Below are 6,543 nucleotides of genomic sequence, written 5' to 3' on the forward strand. Positions count from 1 at the left end.
TATTTCATAACAAAATTAGATGTCAACACCTTTCTTGCTAAGAAATTGTTTTCTATATTGTGAATACGACCGACTACCTCTTGAATGGTGGCTTAGTCGGGATAAGTGTAAGAGGGTGCTAGGGACAACAGGATATGATAAGGTGTGCACTATATTGATCGCATTCGACATTACAACGGTCATTTTCGGATGACTTCTTTTGGTGGTGATCACATTGTAGGAGACGTTTTTATGCCAGCTTACAAAGTGTAAAGTCAGTTTATCATTGAAACGGAAGCTTGCTGCAAAGCTCAGTTTATGCAAACCTATTTTGTCGGTGAAGGTGAAAAAGTAGCGCGTCTTTTTTACTATCCCAGCGTTAAGCAGGAGTTAGTCAAGCAACTACAATTGATGCTTCCATCAAAACAATCGCGGGCGAAGCAGTGACGGGTAGTGCTAGTATCGCGTATATCACAGTATATCATACATTCCGTATTACCTTCATTAATTCCGAATCAAAGGACAATGTTTGCGATTCTGGTAGCTTACTGGGTTGTTCACTGTTTGAAATAACATTAACTTTTTAGACTTTATTACTACATAAAGCCCGTGTGTACTCCTCTTATACTGTATCTTTCATAGCAAGACGAAGAACAAAAGAGGAAAATATCAATACATGTATGATTTACGTCGCGTCGGATCAAAACTGTTTATAACTAAATTCTTTTAGTTTGAAATATATAAATTCACCATAAATAAAATATTGTACGCAAGAGCCAATAAAGTGATAAGTTTACGTTTCTCGTGATGTAAAAGATCACTTTGCGAGACGGTTGCCTAATAACTATTGTCGAACATATGCGGGAATAGGTATTCGGAATTTCGAAATAAGTACAATATTTTATTCCTGGTGAATTTAGTTATTTTAAATTAAATATTTAATTATAAATCAATTTGGAAAAGATCATAAGAGAATTGACCAGGTCATTACCTGAGAAGAACACCGGATTAAGGATGGGGTTAAAAGCAAATAACTTGAGGATTCCATGCCTGGCCTTTGCTGATGACCTAACTTTATTAGCAAATGACATGCACGAGGCCACTATGCAGCTTTAAACACTTGCACTCTATAGCAGCTAAAGCGGGTCTCTTGATCAATAATGGAAAGACCGAGTTTATCACTAACATCAAAGATGCCCTTACAACAATGGGAGTCAGTGATACAAAGCATATCAAGAGAGCTAAAAATGTGAAGTACCTCGGAGAGTGGATGTCGGAGGACCTAAATGAAACGATGGCTCTTGAACAATGGAAAATCAAATTACACAAGGCCTACCATGCCTGCAGAAAACGGTTCAAAGCATTTATGAAATAATGTAAAACTGAGACACTACAATGCAGTAGTCAGACCATCAGTCCTCTACGCAGCAGAATGCCTAACCCTAACTAAAAGACCACACTGAGAGCCCTGGAAGTGCAAGAAAGGAAATTCCTGAGAAGAATAATAGGACCAAGGACCCTACCAGATGGACGACGACGGTACAAATCCAACAATGAGCTCTATCAGCATCAAGAAAACCTCATAGATGCCATCAGAAGAAAACGTCTGACTTTCTATGGACGCCTACACAGAATGGATCCTAATAGATTATCCCATAAGATCTTCAAGGTTACTAACAATGGCAAAGCTACTGGATTCCCCTGAACAAAGCAAGTGGACAAAGATCTTGCAGAGCTTAATAATAATAATAATAATAATAATAATAATAATAATAATAATAATAATAATAATAATAATAATAATAATAATAATAATAATAATGTTATTTGCTTCACGTCCCACTAACTAGTTTTACGGTCTTCAGAGACGCCGAGCTGCCGGAATTTTGTCCCTCAGGAGTTCTTTTACGTGCCAGTAAATCTATCGACACGAGGCTGTCGTATTTGAGCACCTTCAAATACCACCGGACTGAGCCAGGATCGAACCTGCTAAGTTGGGGGTAGAAGGCCAGCGCCTCAACCATCTGAGCCACTCAGCCTGGTTTAATATTAATCAAGCCGCCGTAACTTACAGGAATATATATAGTTTAATGGTCAAAACTAAACCTTCCCTAACATCCTTTACATCAGCTAGCCACAAAGAAGCCGGGAATTGGTCAGAGGAATGCAGGAAAGAATTCAGCGAGAAAATTAAGGAATACAGGGCCAACAGGAAGGCTCAAGAGGTCTCTAAGAACACAATCCAGTACGCAAAAAAGGGGCAGACGACCACAAAAACACAGCTAGAACACAAGCACCGTGGTCCGCAGATGGCCTAAACGCAAAGAAAAAAATAATTTTGACACGTCGCGACGTAAATCATCCATGTGTGATTCACGCAATGGCAATTCCTTTCTTACTCCCTATGAGTGAGGGCTACAGATGAAGAATACACCCACGGTGTCCCCAGCCTGTCGTAAGGGGCGACTAAAAGGGACAGGGAACCAGTGATCACTACCATCACTCGAGAAACACCATGCGTCGACTTAAGTGGCGATTATATCCCTATGTGAGGGACACCATTGGTCTGTGATTGGTATCATCGTGGATGCATCACTATGGGTTTACAGTACCCGTGATTAGTACCACTATATGCGGAACACCATGGGTTTACGTTGCGTGTGATTAACACCACTATGTAAGAGACACGATGGGGTCTGCGTTACCTGCGATTAGTACCAATATATGAGCGACACCATGGGTCTGCGTTGACTATGAGTGGTGCCAATATGTGAGAAACACCATACGTCTGCGTTACCTGTGCGTAAAACATTGCCCGTGATTACTACCACTATGTGAGGAACATCGTGAGTCTACGTTACTTGTGGTTAGTACCGCTACATGAGGAACACCATTGCTCTACTTTACCCGCCAGTAGTACCATTATGAGGGGCCGGTGACCGGGATTTTGGACCCTTTTAGATGACACGTTTCATCGATTTAGGATTTTGCTTTGAAAGCAGTCCCTTGCTCACTTTATACAATTACTTTATTTTATGGGAAGGTGGGACATTGCGGATCGGATCCACTAATTGTTTTAAGTTAAAAATCATTGTTCAGCGTCATCTTTTTTGAATTCAAGTCAGTGGATGGATTATGGATTTACTTTAGCTTTCAATATTGTGAGTTGGATCCGCTAATTATTTTAAATTCATATTGATTCACCCAGTCTTCATCATCATAATGTTTTGAATTCTAGTCACCGGGTGAGTTGGACGTGCGATTAGGGACGCGCAGCTATGAGCTTGCATCCGGGAGATAGTGGGATCGAGTCCCCCCTGTCGGCAGTCCTGAAGATGGTTTTCCGTGGTTTCCCATTTTCACACCAGGCAAATACTGTGGCTGTACCTTAACTAATGCCACGGCAGCTTCCTTCCCACTCTTAGACCTTTCCTATCTCACCGTCGCTAGAAGACATATCTGTACGGGTGCGACGGAAAACCAATTAAAAAAAAGAATTCTGGTCAGTAGATGAATTTTGGAATTTTAATTTTCATTACATTTCATCTCATCTCAAACCATTAAGGGGCCGATGACCTAGATGTTAGGTCCCTTTGAACAGCAATCATCATAATCATCATAATCATCCTATTTGCTTTCTTTCGTTGTTTGTGTGTTGCTGTTAAAGATATAGAAAGTGTGTGCGTAGAGTTATGTGGTACTAAAACATCAAAATTAATCTTATTTGAAGCAGCGAACAATCAACTAACCTACCAGAGTTGAAAATTTAGTCTCCAGTCCCGGATTAATGAAAGTAATACGAAATTTATGATATACTGTGATATTTATTAATCGGAAATGGATTAACCTGTGCATTACTCAACAAGGTAATGGCGGAATAGTTGGGCTGGTAATACAGATGTCACATGTATGATGTAGATGAGTATGGAGCCGCAGTGCAGCAATCAGGCGGAGAAAGGATTCAACGAGGTTAAGTCTGGTGTTCGTTGATTCAAAATCTCTCTAACATAGTTTTTACATTTAAGTCAAACGGAGTTCAACCAGTCAGAGACTAATCCTAATATAAGAGTGGAGAAGGTGATCGCAGTACGGTAAAGTGTCATTTTCGAGTACGGAAAGAAGGCAATTACGTCATAGTAGGCTATGTAATGAACAAACTCTACAACGCAGTGTCCAGAGAAGGCCTGCTTTCAGAATGCAAAACTGTTTAGAAAACATCTAGATTCTGTTGTCGAAATAGATAAATAATGATGTGCGGCTCATTGGCTGCATGTTCAGCGTATTTTAAAAGGGCCCTGGGATCAATTCCCAGTATCCGTTATACGGAAGATAGTGGGTTCGAAGTTCAGTGTCGGCAGCCCTGGAGATGGTTGTCCGTGATTTCATATTTTCACACCAAGGCCATGGGCGATTACTTCGCACTCCTAGTCGTTTCCTGTCCCCTCGTCGTCATAAAACAAAGGAAGATGTAGGTAAATAATATTATTAGTTTCAAGTCACACTAACTACTTTTTCGATTGTTAGAGACGCCGAAGTACCGGAATTGTGTCCCGCAGGAATTCTCGTACGTTATGGTAAATCTATCAAACCGATGCTAACATATTTTAGCACATTCGAATACCATCAACTTGGGCCAGGCACTTTACCAGTCAGCGCGGTGATCAACAATTACAGTTGCTTGTCAGTTTCTCATTACAATTTCCCTATTGAAGCGTTATTGCATTTGCTAGTTACCGACTTGATATAATGTCAAATACGCACCATACTACTTAGGTGTATTGCAGTCCATGCGAGCACAAATACCGCCAGACAGGTTGTGGGAGTTGATGAGGCACCTGTTCACCTCGTCTAGCCATTTAAGGTCACGATTTTGTCTTACTGTGAGAACTAATGTAATGAGTTCCTTATGAAGATTACCCCCGAGCCATAATGTACTATTAACTGTCAACTCGGAAAGTATATAGAACAGTCATTAAATTAAGAAGTAAGAGATATCTGACACAATTTCAGATCCCAGAATGTCAAGCAGGGAAGATTTGGAATAAATGGAAATGAACATAGCCATGAACTACCTCTTCAGTAAGTGAGTTAATTGCTTGACTTCGGTGTTAAAGGTCAGACATTCGATCTCAGCCGTCATCAGTGACTTGTTAAAGACAATTATGAAGCTACAACAAACATAAAGTGAGACTCAGGATTCCCCCTTTCCGTAATGAAAGGATCATTCATTACTGAATTAAGGTCGGATGATTGCAAGGGGACTGGACTAACTAATAACACCCTGTCATGCTTACGTTAAGAGGATTGAAATAAAGGCCAAACTTTTAATACTCCTGATATACAGTATACGCTACAACTGTCGTGCGGTCGGTAGGAATTCAAAGTCACAACTATTATTGTAAAAATATATTAGCAAATAAAGGTAATGAGAATAGACCGAGAGAGTTGGCCATGTGGTTAGGGTCGCCCTACTGTGAGCTTTCATTCGGGAGATAGTGGGTTCGAACCCAACTGTCGGCAATTCTGAAGGTGGTTTGCCGTGCTTTTCCATTTTCACACCAGGAAAATGCTGGCCTGTACCTTAAAGCAACTGCTGCTTCCTTTCCATTCCTTTCCCTTTCCTCCCACTATGGGTGGGGGCGGTCTATACCTGTCGTAAGAGGTGACTAAAAGTGGCCTCAGGGGCTCTGAACTTTGGAGCGTGTGTTGGCGACCACGGTGCCCTCAGCTGAGTCCTGGCATTGCTTCCACTTACTTGTGCCAGGCTCCTCACTTTCAACTATCCTATCCAACCTCCCTTGGTCAACTCTTGTTCTTTTCAGACCCGACAGTATTACGTAAGGAGGCCTAGGGAATCTTTCATTTTCATGCCCTTCGTGGCCCTTGTCTTCCTTTAGCCGACACCTTCATTATTCGAAGTGTTGGATTCCTTCCATTTTTTCTGTGATTAGTGTTATATAGAGGATGGTTGCCTAGTTGTACTTCCTCTTAAAACAATAATCACCACCACCATTTACCCTTTCCTATCCCATCGTCGCCATAAGACATATCTGTGTCGCTGCGACGTAAGTAAATTGTAGGAAAAAGGAATAAGAATAAAGGAAGTAAGTGACATGCAGGATACATGCCAAGTATCAATTATATTCAGAAAGGTCGGTTTCAAGCAGGCTAAAATGGCGGTGGCTTTCAACCAGTCCGCAGGGATGTTTCCAATGTTGTAGATGTGGTTTAATAGTTTCAGAAAATGTAATTTTAAAATGATGGTAATATCAGCTGCTTCAGTGGATGAACTGAAGAGTGTTCGACTCATGATCCTAAGCTCGCGGGTTTCAATCCCTGCTGAAGAAGTCGATTTTGAAGAACGATCAAAATTCCCACTCCAAGTCATTGTCGGCCTGTTAAAGATTTCTGGTGGCGCTCTCAGAATCACATTTAACTCTGCCATAGCAACCGTCCGGTATAATTTCGGCTTTGGTTACTGGGTAGAAACAATTGAGACTGGCCTCAATCAAGCAATCAGTTGCTATTTACAATCTAAATTACACTCGGTAACCCATAGGGTGA

This window comes from Anabrus simplex, chromosome 1 (assembly GCF_040414725.1).
Source record: "Anabrus simplex isolate iqAnaSimp1 chromosome 1, ASM4041472v1, whole genome shotgun sequence".
NCBI lineage: Eukaryota > Metazoa > Arthropoda > Insecta > Orthoptera > Tettigoniidae > Anabrus > Anabrus simplex.